The 15,915-nt window shown below is 35.9% G+C and overlaps 1 protein-coding gene across 7 annotated transcripts in view; it reads left to right on the top strand.

The window, feature by feature from the left end:
• LOC102692022 (voltage-dependent R-type calcium channel subunit alpha-1E) overlaps positions 1 to 15,915 on the top strand; it is a 177,999-nt gene that overhangs the window by 75,561 nt on the left and 86,523 nt on the right. The gene's annotated exons all lie outside the window — the stretch shown is intronic.

A 15,915-nucleotide genomic window follows, 5' to 3' on the forward strand; every position in this document is an offset into this window, starting at 1 on the left:
ACAGGGAAAGGTCCCTTATTTTATACACTTACAGTAGCTAATGCAACACCTCAACTTGTTTACTTCTTTATGGTTGGTTAGTAATACGAAGACAGGCAAGACAGTAATTTTCCAGTCCTTATAGGTCTTAGCCTTGAAGGACAGAGAAGACAGTTACGTGCAGCTTTGTATCGCCTTTTCTCGGGCCGAGAAACATTATTAAAACATCCCGTGCCCTTGACTTGCTGGGTACAATCACACTTTGTTCTAAGAATCCAGCTGCTTCTGCAACACAGCTCTGCCCGTAAACAACATTTTAGGTAAAACACTTTTCTTCAGTAAGTTTCCATTACAGTGCCATAAGTGAAAATGTCCTTAACAAGAAGACATTTATTCTGTGAACAGAAGTAAGCCTGTGTGATCCTTGGTGATGTACTGAGAACAGCTATGCACCCTTAAGCAACTGAGTCTCCACAGACACGACCATGAGCCACTTCACCTTCAGGTGTCTAACTCTTGGGATGGGTCGATAGATCCAGTCTTGTCATCACATCCTAAAGTTTGAGTTTCATATTCCGGGGGGGGGGGTTGGAATGGCTGTCAATAGTTATCCAGAATAACCTGTAATTCAACAACTCTTCTCAATTTTATTTTTCTTAATGCTGCATTAAAACATCTTAATATACTGTACCTAATATACCTGGTAAGGTATAAATAAAATTTGTCCAGGAGCAGCAGCCAAGTTTTGTGTAAACATTTGTATTTGTTTGCATGTGCTGAGCAGTCAGTCCTTTTTGAGAAGTATGTTAAGGAAACAAGTAGCTGGGCAAACCACCGGCAGTATCTACAGCTGTAAGAACATATAAATGTTTCAAAAGAGAACCTTTAAGCTCAGTTGGTCATTAGCGGCTAATTGATCCAAGGATCTCTTCCAGCCATTTCTGGAAAGATGCCAGGGCTTCAACAACATGGCTGGGCAGTTTGTTTCAAACTCCCACAATTCTGTAGTTACTGTGCTTAATGAACAGAGAGACAAAAAGGCTTGGACATCTGGACTGTAGGATGGGAGTTGTGCTTCCACAGAGGAAAAGATTTATATCTACAGATGCTGTGAGAATTTAAAGACAGAAACATTTTTAAAGCTTTTTTCACAAACCTCATAAAAGCACTACATGGTTTTACTGTGTGTTTATCTGTCTTTAATTAGCATCGTTTAATTGTTCAACTTTTACAGCCAAAATATTTATTATTATTATTCTGTTGAGCAGTAACATAAATTCTTCATTTATTCCATTTTTAAACTGCTTCAAATTAACAAAAAGGTTAGAAATGTACAATAGTTGATAAAATGATAAATAAGCTTGTACTTATTAGTCACTTACTGTACAAATGCTACTTTACAGCCTGTAATTAAATGCTCTTCTGTATAAGAATTAAATATTTGTTATATTTTTCACTTGACAGTTTCTTAAACTAGCAGCCCCTAGAGTTTTAAATTATACATCGCCCCTGCAGACTCACACACCTTCCTGTTTTGTCTTGTTTTTAATTCACACAGAAAATCGATGATTTTGCTTATACAGATAGATGACAGCTAAGGAATACTCCATATAATCAAGTTAACAGGCTCATACTCTCAGTCTCAAGAAATAAATGTCACCTTGTGGAATTTCACTCTATTTTATTTTAATCATGTCTAATTGCTATCGGCTAATGAAAGCTGGACTCTGCTAATTGAAAGAAGGCAGGTATGCACAGTGGAAATTGCTCATAGATATTTTACAGTGTGCTGACAAAGTGTTACAGTGACAGCTTGGCTTCACTGAATTTTGAGTACTGAGGTATTGCCAATGGTTGTTTTTTCTTAATCAGGTGTGCCTTGGAAACTGCAAGCATAAAGTTAGAAGTTCTGCAGGTATTATTATTCTTCATTATTTCTATGCAGGGCTGCAATGAAGAGAGGATTTTGATGTCAATTCTCACTATATACACTAGTATATGCACTTTAGAAAATAACTGTCAATTATAATGACAAGCATGATGAGAACTCCAAAATAGCATTATGGTGTTTAAGCAGGAAATAAATAGTTCTACATACTGTAAATGCATGCTGTAACTTTAAATGTATAAACCAGTAAGGAGCCAAAAAACACTTTAGAAACCATATTTAAAAAATGTAATTTCATTTTTGAATTCTCATGTTTTGTTCCACACAAAGAACAAAACCTGGCAAAGTTGAAGTGTCACATAAATTTAATAATTTATACTTAAGAAAGCCTAATTGTATTGCATTAGGAGATAATTTTTGACCACCTTAAAATACCCATTATTAAAGGGGAACTGCAATTTCCCATTACAGACCAGGTATTAAATCTCTGTAACAAAATAAATGCATTGACAGTAAAACAAAACGCATATTTTGAAGGTCTCACCAGGGGCAGGAGTGAGAGTTTGAGTGAATTGCGATGTGAAGTGGCCCTTCCTGCTCACTAGTCACTCTAATGACTAATGTAATCTGATAAACAAGCGAATCAGATTGTGCAGCAGACATTTCACAGCAGAAATGTTCCAAAGTTCCAAAGTGATCTGCACGCAGAGTTAACAAGTACTGCAAGTTTTATTTGTCGGCAAAATCATGTACAAATTGAGAACAATATTTCAATTGGAGTTACTGTGTACATTTTACTTTTATTTTGGTTTGAAATGGACTCATCAGTGCTGATTCTTTATAATACTGAAATATAAAAAATAGCATTACAGTTCTCCTTAAGTAAGATATTATAATATTCTATAAAAAATGATATGATGTACTGTAGAAATAATGCTAAAAACAGACATACAGTATTACTGAATGTATAATTTTTCCTGCACAAGAGAAAAGCTTTTCATAGCACATGAATATGACAGGACACAGGTTCTGCTCATTCAGCTTTTACCTTGTTCAGCTTTACATATTGTATAGAGAGGTGGCAATGTTAATAATGAGGAACAACTAGCAATGAGTTAATTAGACATAATTGATTAGTAAATGCGATGGATTATCAACACTTTATATTGGCTGCAACACTTCATATTAGCTTCATATGTATACGACCATATGAACGACCTTCAGTAATTCTATTTGTAATTGTATTTTCAAAGACGTTTGGTTTCTTCTCAACTAAGCCTTTGCTGTAAAAACAGTTAAAGTTGTTAAAACAGTAGAAAATGTTAGGAGAGGCTAGTAATTATTAATAGGGGTAACATACTGTGAATATACTATAACTGTTTTGTGCCTAAGGTATCTGAGACCATTATACAACAATGTACATAATGTACTCTACACATTTTGGGATAAATTCTTTTCTATGACAAACACCACAAAAAAGTTGTATACACCTCATTAAATATTAACCATTCTAATTAGTATTTTGGGAAATCTGAAATGTCAGGAAAATACATATGGTTTCCAGAAAAAATATTACAAAATGTAGCAGTTTTGCATTCACTCCTACATCCAAGAGGCCATGATTAACACTGAGACAAGGAGTTTCATAGTGTACAAAAAGTGTTAGACACAGCCCATGCTCTTTTAGCACATCTTCTTCAGAGTGTTATCGGTTTAAATACTAGGCAGATGGCAGTTATAGACTTCCTTAAGATGGAGTATTTATAACAAGTACTGTAACTCCTTGCTGTGAATAAATACAAGAATGCCAAAATTAATATTTAAATTACACATGTACTGTAGGAGAACCAGGGGGAGCTGACTGTGGTTCTTAATCACTTTGTAATACCTTTCCTGCATGTTATGTCTGTGATTAAACCTTCTAGCTTGGCTGTCTTAAGTAGCTGCTCTTACACAAAAGTTGCTTTTATGTTGCTACATAAAGATGCCGTATGTTGCCTGCTTTCCCTCATCAATTTTACTTTAATTGCATTGCCATTGTGTTAATCCGTTATGCTAATAAAAGTCCCTTGTTTAGGTACAGTACTTAAGGGTTTAATTTACTGTAGATTGTCACTTACCTTGCACAGTTGGTACATTTACCTTTTTCAACCATAAAAGAGAGAAGCAGGATATTCATTAATTTCCGATGTTGCTGCTTCATTTTTTTTTTGCCTTTCTGTTTAACTTCATTGTCTACTTCTGATGAATTCACCCACCAAAGGTTAACTGTTCTTCTCTCTTTGGACCTCATGGCAGCAAACATTTTTCTCAGAAAAGATGTGTCACAGCTTATCCAACCTTGGTGTATCCTCGATGCGTACCTGCTCAGTGGGTGTTTTGAGATATTAAAAAAAAAATATTTGCCCTGGTTACTTTCCTCTGACCCAAGACAACATTGAGTAAGTCATTTCTTACTCAAAAATTCAATATCCATCAGAAACCGAAGATCACAGCTACAAATATTGCAGACTTGCACGGAAAAGTCATTCCTTTCATGTTATTTCCAAGACTGTTGACTTATGATCTTTATAAAATCGTAAATAAATTAGTTATTAGTCAAACTGAGATTACTCTTTCCCCTCCTTATTTCTTGTGCAAGAGGAATTATTAAGTACAGTGCAGATGTCAGTAAAGTCTTCAACTTAAATGGCTGAGGTGACTGAGTCTTATTTAGATTAGTCGCTTAGAACATTTTATCAAAATACAAGTCCACATCTCAGCGTTATGATTTTCTTATTACGCTAGCAAAGTAAACAATGAGATGAAACAATCAAATTAAATGAAAATTAAATTGTTCTTTTTTCTTTTTGATGCATGAAAGTTAATTTAGATGGATGTTATTAGACCCTTTGAACTCAAACTGTACAGTATAGTTTCATCTCAGTTACTGGTGAGCTACTTCAGTCTGGGTTTAGACATAGCCACTGTACCGAGTGAAATATTTAACAATATTTTAATAAATATTTAATGTACTGATAAGTGTTGTCTCTGTTCTTCCTTCTAATCTAGGGCTTCTTGACCTCATTTTTGACACCGTGGAACACCATACAGTACAATCATTTTGTGCTTGGGATCCTTTACTGACCTTCTGGGTGAAGCATTGTCTTAATTCAAACAATATTCAGTGATCACTGACATTCAGATTATATTTATCTACCAGTGGGAAAATTAAATCTGGAATGCTTTAGAGTTTCACTTATGGACAAAGTCTCTATAGTCTGCTTACAATTTATTAGATGCTCCTTGGTGGCATTCTTCAACATGATTGAAAGCCCTTTGAGACCAGGAATAAGTGGTTGGTTGCACTGCTTGAATCATGTCTAGCTGAAGCAAGTAGTGGCTGGATGGTAGATATTAAATAACACCTAAACATGATTACTCCTAACTGACTCTCTGAGTTGCTTGCAACACCTGCCCAACTTCTTTGCTTTGGTTGACTGACATGTCACTTTAGATAAACCATCTCTGAAAAATGTAGGCGTTATTCCGGACTCCAGGATTTCACTTAAGTGACAGATTAACAAGGTGCTGAAGCCTCCTTTTTTCCATTTCTCTTTTTCCCATCTCAAACACTTCCCTTCCTGTCTCCCTCAAGGTGCCCTCTATGAATTAATTTACACTATAGTCATTTGTTGACTTCATTACTGAAATGTCCTTCTTGTCTGACTCCTGCAGAAACCCGTTGCAAAGCTGCAATACTGTATATTCAGAATGGAGTCTGCAGACTCCTTTCTTATTCAAGACATATCACTCCACTTCTTTGTTTGGTCCACTGGCTCCTACCTACTTCACGGCTTTGAAATTCTAACCCAGCTTTACCCCACCTCTTCTTTACTTTGATTTGCTTGTCCACCCATGCTCTTTCTCACTCTCCTGTCTTCTGGGCAGATTAGTTTATCACCTCAATAAATCATCATAAATCATTTGATGGTGAATGTGCCTTTTATAGCGTTTAGTTTACTCCTAAACTGTGTAAGTCTCTTCCTTACATTAGGCAAGCTGTGTTTCTTTTACGTTTTACTGTAAGTCGAAACTACAATTGTCTCTCAGGTATTTAAAAGGTCTGTATTTTTGTAGTATTATTATTTTTTAAAATTCACCATTATTTTAGACAAAAATTACTTTACTAATTGAGTTGGTACAGTATGTCACCTTAACATGAATTCCTATCTTTATGTCAAAATGATGGTGATGAATGTGATGAGTGTGTATTTAGGTTTCTCTGTTGCCACATTTGTTAACATTTTCTAGTTTAGACTAAGCAGCAAAGATGTAGGAGAGAGAATTGTCACCAATATAGTGTAATTCTTGACATTCATGGCAAGTGAATATAAGTTTTGTAAGCAGAAATAAGAGCTTGGTTTCTTGTTGATGTTTTGTTGTCTTTGATTTCTGTTTTAAAGATGTACCTACAGGTACTTGAAATAACTGTCTGTCAGAAGCATTCCTTCATAAATCTGACTGAGCCAAGGTCATCTTTGGCTGCCTTTGTATTTTGGTGTTGATGGTTTTACATCAGCTGTATTGAAAAGTAATTATTGCATTGAAAACATTTAAAGGCTGAGTGCTTTTGATGCCTGTCAGGATGTTCTAGACTGACTTAAGTTTTCAAAGGACATTCTCAATGCAAGGAAAATCACACATTGAACAGTCTTCTGGTGAAACAGAAAGTCCAAGTTTCAGCCTTGAAGTTCAACACCTTAACACTTTTAACTTCTATAGAGATAGTAAGCAGTTCATCAGTCTGATGGAGAAAATGCACATTTACTGTGTCTCTGTATAAGAATGTATTGTTGATTTTTGTTATTTTATTGTGCTTATGAAGTCAAAGATTTTCACTTGGGACCTTAGAAAATTGTCATAATTGGCTAAATGTGTTTTTATTGGTGACTTATTTGTGCTATAGATTTTTATTTTAAAATCTAAAGGGACAAATAGTGAATTCCCAGACCTAATAAAAGGGTGTGGTGATACTTATAAGTTGGTGTTGGTCATAGATCAAGATATTTCTTAAGAATATTTTAGAAAGAGCGGAGACCATTCTGCCAATCTAGCTGGTTAGGAGTTTAGTAACTAATTGATCTGATTATATTATCCAGTCATTTCTTGACACCAAGGTATCTATCTGCTACAAAATCATGCCTTGTTTATACTTCTGTATGTATGTGGCATGTACGCAGGTGATTTTTGTTCTTAGTTTTAAACTGTCTGCTTGGATAATTATAGCATTTGTTCATAAAACTATTAACTCACAGTCCCAATTTGTGGAAGAGTTTGTTCAGAATGAACAGTTCCAGTAAAATGTTTGAGATTTGACACTGTAGACGCTAGCTTGGAGTACTGGTTGAGGACTCTGGACTCTGCTGCAGAGATATTTGGATTTTATTCCCAGGTGAGGAGGTGGAATACCACTGCCATACCCTTGAGTGCTTCGCTCACGTCCAGGGCTTCAGCAGGGCAATAGGGCTCCAGTAAATGCCCTGTTGCATAAACATGTCTCCAAGTCAAAACTGCAAATGAGAATTTGTTCCCAATTGATTTTCCATGTAACATAAAACAATTAAAAACATCTTGCATGTAACAATCAGGTGGAACTATACAAACTATGCAGAACTACTTGCATAACAAGGGACTCCACAGGATCTTTTTGTGACTCTTGACTTTTTGTGTGTGTATCTGGATCAGTACTTCTTAGTATATACAGGGATTAACAGAAATCATTGCAACGCACAATTACAGATTTTCCTCTGCAGAACAGATGGGCCTGTAGGCGTACAGCATAGTCAGGATATCTCACATTGCCCGCGGACTCAGTTCTTGTGTTAAGAGCTAAGGGACACTGTCAATGGGCTCTGTTTGCCAATGGGCTCTGTTTCCAGGTGTGACAGATGTTAGTCAGTTTTGAGCACCATCACAAGGTTGTTTTTGGCCATTTTGCAGATGTTGTATAACTAAGACCTAAGTGTGGTACAGTATTTCCAAAGAATCATGCTAATAATTGCTTTTACATCATTTATATAAAATGATTGTGTTAATGTGAAGAAGTACAACGGTTGCTTTATTAAACTACTCAGACTAACGTTTTAGTGATTAATCCAAGGTAGAACAATGAAGCTTGCAACTAAATTGTGTATATTGATGCTGTATAAAACAGGGTTGTTCACCTTTAAAATCTCTGTTGGCCACTTTAAAAACTGCCACTAATGCTGATTCTTTACCCGTGGATGATATTTTGTGGAAAGCAGTCATGTCTAAATGTCTAACACTAGAGATATTTTAAGAGACTCATGAAGAGTACATGATGAATATGTTAATTTAAAACTGGTTAACACCTACTTGGCACATTTGGCAACTGCAGGCTACACATGACATGGTACAGTATACTGCACAACCTGGTTTACTTCCTGACCTTTCACTTTCAGGTTGTTTTTGTGCCTCAATTTTTTATTTCAAATGAGGTATCCTCTTGTACACCAGTCATTTCAGTATTTTTCAGTAATAAATTTGCTACAGTATTGCTTCAGCAAAAAAAGGTGTTATCAACTGCTGAAAATATCAGTGGCTGCAGTTTCATGTCACAAAATCAAAAGAGATCATTCTTTGATAGTTTATCGAGAATCCCCTGGTTTAGCATCTTGAAATGTTGCATTACAGATTACAGAAAGGGTTCTTGCACTGGATAATGTGGCATTACTGATGAACAACAGTAAATCAAAGTATATTATAATTCCAGCAAGAAACCTAGCACAATAGGCAGAAAAATCATGAAAACGATCAAAACCTGACCACATCCCAACCACATAACTTCTGCTTGGAGTGATAGAATCTCTTTATTCTTCTGTTCTTATTCACCCTATATCAGATTAGCCTGTGTTTGAGTCTTATTCTCTTATTCTATTAGCTAATTGGGCTTTAGGTTTCAGCTAATGATGTCTATGCCTATCAGCACATTGTGGCATACTCTTCATACAGTGCTGTATGAAAACTCTGAAGAGGATTTGTGGAATTGGTGCTGTGGGCTTTAGAAGATGTTATTAAAGAAAACCCAGATTCTGCAAATCTAATATCATGCTCTTCATTGTAAATTCTGTATGTAATGGACTGTGACTTACAGTAGTAGAGATTTTTATAATCAACTTGCAGGACTTGCAGGTATTGGTGTTTCTTCAGTAGGATGCACATTAAGAACATTGGTCTCAGTGCTCAAGAACCTGTACTTTCAGAAACGATTTCGGAGCTGCTACTATATATTAGCATTGACATCATTATTTGGATTTCTAGTGCATACTCTTGTCATAGATTTCCTTCCCAGGTGCCATAGTGATCAATCCTTATCTAATACTCTGTGGTGAAATCACCAAAAATACTGTACACACGTCTTGAGGTGTTTTGGCTCCATTTTCATTTACTTTATTACTCAAATACTGTGTAATTTGGACATTTGCATTATACTGTACATACACATTTATTTTCACATTTTTTTTAACTAGAAAGATTTTAAATCTAAAATTTATTTTAAAATGGCTTAGTCTGTTGGGTCTCCTGCAACCCTCCTGCAAGGAGTCTTTTGTATTTTAAAGTTTTTATTTACAGTTTTGTCTTAATGTGTATTTCAAAATATATATGCTTGGACACCATTTTGACATGTAAACATGAAATGGTGCTTCATAAATAAAATATGATTGACTGGTTGGTTTGTTTGTTGGCAGATACAAGTACATATACTCAAAGATGACTTTCAGGAATTTATGGGATCTTTAACAGCAGTGGTTACTTTGTGGTTAACTAGCTTCTTCACGCTGAAGTGTGTTGTGTTCCTTACATGATAAAAGTGCTTTAATAGGCAGGAGTTGTTTTTGCCTCAGGGAGCAAATTATAAATGTTGTCAAGATCCATTGTTCTTGGGTTATACAAAAGGCATGAGGTCTAAATTCAGTGTTGAACTTTAGTGTTGAATGTTTCAATTGTCGTACTTAAAACAAATAAAAATTCAATTGCTCAATGAGATATAAACTCTGGTTAATACTCCTCTTCCATATTTTGTTTGGGACAGAGTTAAATGTTTACGATAAGAGTGGAATTAATAGTAAATGCAGTAGCATTCCCTGTGCTGTTTCAGTCGTGTACTTGAAAGGTGGGGCTAAGACACTATGGAATGATGAGATAACATGATCATCTAAAAAAAATGGCAACAATGCCAAATATCTTGGGAGAACAAGTTAATGCAGCTTAAAATTAATTTTCTCATTTCTAGGTTTTTTTGTATTATACACAAAACACTTCACAATGTAGTGTGTTATTCCATTAACACAATTAATGGAAGAAAATATAATCCCCCAAATGTGCAGGTTTTTCATTTACAGTACACTCAAGGCTTGCTGTTTGGCCTCATTAGGGAAAAAAGTAGAGAGAACATTAATATGTGTCGTTGTTGACCTAAAAGTATTCTGTTTGATAGAAAGCAGTGTTAATAGCACTGCAATCCTTAGAAATCTTTGTGATTTTATAACTTTGTTCAGGCTCTAGTGTAATTGGGTATCTTTCAGATTGATGTGAATGTAAAATGTACTGTATGTTAACAATTTGAGGAATGTGTACATTATTTTAAAATGCTGTTAATTATTGGGATGTTTTAATTCAGTACAGTGTTACATTATGAAGGGGTTTTCCAGTGGTTAATTTTACAGGTCTTTTGTAAATGCTGCTGCAGTGACCTACAATCTTTCAGCTGATTCAGAGCCAAATGTAGATAACTAGTATATTCCTCCAAATGCTTCACAGGCCTCTCCCTCAGACATGATATGGTGATGATAGCTTCTCACAGTGGATTAAATCATCCTGTAACTCCTTGATGTACAGTACTCAGCATCTCTTCCTCTCTTCTACTAAACCTCCTTAAACTTCTATCTCCAGTGGTTTAGACTAAATATCAGAATGGTAACTTGTTCTACATTTACTGCAACATAACTTAATCATTTGTATTGTGGCAGCATTACAGTTTCCTTTTTTAAGGACTGTTTTTTAGATTAGGTTTCCTCTTAACGGAAGGGGAACAGAGGCATATAATGCTATAGTATCTCTCTGTCCCAGTCTCTGTGGTACCTGTCTAAGTTTACACCCTAAGACCCCTAAGTAGTTGGTGAATTTGGTCTGCCTTGGTTAATCTTGAGAGTCCAGGACAGTGTATCCATCTATCCATCCGTCCATTTTGTAACCACTTTAGCCAATACAGTCGTGTGGAAGCCCGAACCTAGAAGCAGCAGGCGCAAGGCAGGATGCACCTGGACAAGATGCCTGTCCACCGCAGGGAAAACAAAGACACAAACACACACTCAAACCAGTGAGTGGGACAATTTTCCCAGAAGCCAATTTACCTCTTGTACCAGTACTTTATGTCTTGTGACCTTGGCAGGAAACCAGACTACCCAGAGGAAACCCATGCAAACACTGACAGTGCTGTGAGGCAACAATGCTTACCACTGCATCACTGTGTTGCCCTTAACAATGTATCCATTTTTGCATATTGCAGGAGTTGTATTCATTTGTAAGAGCCCTGGTGCCCTTTATGGGCCTGGCTGATGGGATTTAATGTGGAAAACCTGGTGTTGACACAGGGAAAGGAAGATGGAGGAGGTCTGATGTATCATGGTGCCCATGGTAATCATGTGGGAAGCCCCTTGAGGGCCCCCTAATAAGGTTTAGCCAGTCATTTTGTTTCTTATTGATCCGGTATCTGCTGTTCAGTCCCTGACAGGCCTCCATTTGCAGCAGTAATTAAACAGCCGGGTGAACTGTGACCAGATACAGAACATTTATCTTTTTTCTGTACAGAAAGTATATTAATTATATCAACTGTGGTGTGCTTTTCCATCACACACCCAGTGTGGTAAGCTTCACATTTTCATGAATCTGTTTGAAGTACAGTATTCTTTAAAAACAAAATAGTTTCTATTTCATTATCCACAATAAGGGAGCTTTCCATGATGATTGTCTATGCTCTGTACTGAGAAACCTTACAATTATATTCTTATGCACGGTTCAGTGCTTATAATGAATGTTCTACAGCATGTGTGCTTATTGTGTTTTAGTACACAATATTAATAATGTGTGAGGTATTATTTTTGGTTCCACACAAACCTTGAACGTCTGTAAAAAGGTTGGAGTGTTCAGGAAGAAATTCCCATATTGTTGAATATGCGGACAAAAAGGCATTCCTCTAACCTTCTTCAGCCCTTCTGAGATCACTGTTTTGTATTGCTTGGTGATTCTGAGCTGCACTACCTGTTGTGCCAAAGGAAGAAAGTAAGCATGAATTCAATAGTTTTCTGTTGTTAAATAACATAGCCATGATCTCTTACTTTTAAGTAATACAATCAAACCCAGTTAGGTCAAATTAATACATAACTATGTACACTAGTACAGTCAAAGTGATTTGTTTGAAGGTGTGCTGCTTTTTAGAAGCAGCATTTGGAATGAACTAATTAGATATCAATTTAAATGGTAAATGCCCTGCAGCCATCTCATAAGAGCCTTATAAAATGTGGTTGAGAATGAACTAGAACCTGAATTGGCACCCAAACAATAATTTCTTTTAAAGCTGGAAGCAAAATTGTAATAGCATTTTTTATCTTCAAAAAGTAGTTTAAAGGCACGGGCTTGTAATAGCTGCATGAAGTGATTGTTTGGATCATGTCAAGGAGTACTCTAGGAAGCAAATAATAAGAGAAAAGAAAGTAATAACAGCATAACAGAGCTGCAAATGAAACTGGAACTCATACTGTAGGTTTTTTGTGACATCTACCAAACGGGTTCAAAGACCTACTTCAACTCTAGCCTGAGCACCTGTCTGTGTGGAGTTTGCATGCTTCCCTCTTTTTGTGTGGGCTTCTTCCAGGTGCTATACAGTAGCTTCCTTCCTCCTCACACCACATGGCCATTTGATGTACAGGGGTCCAATCCAGACAGAGAACTCTCCATGTTGTGCCCTCAGCTACCAGGATAAGCAGCTTACTGAAAATGGATGAATGGAAGATCTGAGAAAAGATTGCTAGTGTACCACAAACCAAATTAATTAGACACAAATTAATTAATAGACCATTTCAAGGATTACTTCAGGTAAATGAGAAAAAAAGAGCAAAGTCTTCAACGTTATCCTCCAAGTAGCTCAACACCACTGATTGAATCATAATACAAATTGATTTAACCAACTCTATCTGTTCTTTTATCCTTCCTTTCACTATACACAACAAAAACTGAAATCCCATCGAATAAACATACAAGTGTGAAATCCTGCAAAAGATACTTACAGATAGTCTACCATTTGGATGGTGGGAAGGTGTTTTGGTTGCAGCTTTTAAAAGAACTGGAACTCAGGTCTTTGCCACAAGAAATGTGTCTGCTTTCCTTTTTTTTCTCGCAACCTGTTGATGAAATATACCAGGAAAACATACTACCAATTAAAAATACAGAAATATAGACATTGTATAATTGTTCCATATACTGTATTCAACAAAATTGTAAAGTTTTTAAAAAATATATTTAATGCAAGTAATGACCTCAGACTTACTGAAACAAGTACAATAAAATGATTGAAAAAATATTACTATGATATAAAACATAAATGATCATTCAAGTTTAATACAATTAGTTAAATTCATAAATGAGCTTCTGCTATCTTCTAAGAATAGGGTCCTTTATTTCAATAAATAAAGCCTGTCTGCTTCTTCTAAAGCTACAGTATAAGAAACCCACATTAAGCCTCTACCTTCCCTTTTCGAAATAAAGGCCAACGAAGTTAAAAATAGATTAAATATAGGGTCTATTTTATTCTTGTGTAGCACCTGTTTGATAAAACGTAAAAGAATGGAGCAGTTCCCTTATAACAGACAACTAGAAGAAACTAAATTAAACTAATTCAAAAACTGGATTTTCTGGTAATTTTCAGCTCTTTCAGAGACATCAGTTTTTTTTGTGCATCATTACCATTATAATTACTAATTTGTCAGTGAAATTATGGAAGAAAAAGTTTAGTCATTCAAGCAGTGGAGTGAAAATGTTTGAATTTGACCCTAGGTTTAATTATGAAAACCCAAAGTTCAGATACTGTTGAAAGGATGATCATCCTAGATGTGAATTTGTCTGAAAGATACAGTAACTTGCTGTAATGTTAGCATGTATTACTGTAGATCACCTCAGCATTTGGCAACTTGATCTACACATACACAAGCACACACATTATATTACGGAGATTAGTTTGTAAAAAATCTCAGATGAATCAAATATTAAAGTGAAAAACACAATCCAAAGTTTCTACTTTGGGGAATAATTGGCATCATTGCCCGTTATTGAAGTACAGAATTGTGGTCTATCAACTCGACTGATTGATCAGATTGCATGCGTATAACACTATTCATCCCAATACATACCAAAGCAATTCAGATTTCACAGAAAAAGGTAAACTGAGTATTTAGAACAATATTTAATGGCCCATCCTCCAGCTGTTGACTCTGTTATCCCCCTGTTCATGTTTTTCTATCTGCCTGATGGTATATGTATTTGTGTTAGAAAAATTAATACATACAGCTATATCAGTATAAACTTGTTGCAAAAGTATTTTTTTAGTTTTGTGCAGCAACAACACAAGCAGGATAAACACTTCAACACAATGTTGTCCCAGTGAAAGAAACAACCAGTACAAGAGTATTCTGTATACCAATCACCCCTCATTTCTTACTTGAAGAAATTCCTCAGCAATTGCTCAAAGTTCCAAAAGGTTTCCAAAGGACAGGCATTTTGCTCATGGTAAAGAAATAAAAGAAAAGATAAAGAATTGAAAAAAAACATTCAAGGGCTTTCAGTGTACTGTATAAGTAACCCAGGGAAACAAGCCTGTGGGCGTCAGAGAGAATTAAACACTTAGAAGCACTTTTGCAGGTTTAACCTTTTAAAAAATGTCCTGCTGGAAAATAATGTGCAGCAATGAGAACAATAATGATGATGGAGGACCTGCAATTTTGCATTTGTAGAGCCGCCCACAGCCGCTGTGGCCAGGGGCGCAGGTCAGCACAGCTCATTCGGAACTGGGAGTAAAGCTCTCAAAAGCTGAAAGAAATTTATCATACTGTGCTACCCGAGCTTTTCTGACCAGAGCCTTTATTTGGCCTGTCCTAGACTCTGTAATTGAATAATTGGATGCAAGCCTGACAACATGGCTCCACTGTTGCCATGAAAGTCTGAGATCATTGAAGTTACTGCCGTCCCTTTAGATTACATTACAGTATGTCTGACCTGAATTCAATTAAATTAAAATTGCAGTATGTGAGGTATGTCGGAATGATCCAGTCAACTACAATGCTAATGTCTCGCTATTTGACAGTGCATTATTGCTGTTTCATACACAGAAATATTTTATTTTTGATAAATAGACAGATAGAAAGACAGATGGATAGAAATATTAATTATCTATTACCCTATCACAATAGTCCAGTAGAGCTCCATCTCCCTTTGCATTATGACTAGATGAGAGCTTATTAACCTTCATACCCTGAACCCATTGTGATTGTACAGTAGGCTCTTAACTTACACCCTACCTGAAAGGCTGTTTCTTCTATTCGCTTAATAGGCAGAACGATATACTGTAGGAAGGTAGATATCTAGGTAAACATCTACTTATTTTTATCATTTCATAGCAATGTTCTTTTCCCACAGCACTATGAAATTTAATTTATAAATCAATACACTGTTAAAAAGGGATTTTGGATCATCTTTCATCTACAGTATGTGTGTTTCACATAGACTTTCACAAGTCTTAATTTGTCATAGCTAGATGGCTGCAGAGCAGAAACAATATTGCTGTCAGTTCCTGTTTCAGTGTGATTGACTACTTGAAGCTCTCAGGTGTTCAGTTCAGTCTTTGAGCTTTACATAAAACAACACTACAGCAAGATCATATCTCACTGAGAGCACTGCAGTGCATTCAGGCCAGCTGAGTATAACTGTACAATAAA

The sequence above is a fragment of the Lepisosteus oculatus genome, chromosome 9 (genome assembly GCF_040954835.1).
Source record: "Lepisosteus oculatus isolate fLepOcu1 chromosome 9, fLepOcu1.hap2, whole genome shotgun sequence".
Classification (NCBI taxonomy): Eukaryota; Metazoa; Chordata; class Actinopteri; order Semionotiformes; family Lepisosteidae; genus Lepisosteus; species Lepisosteus oculatus.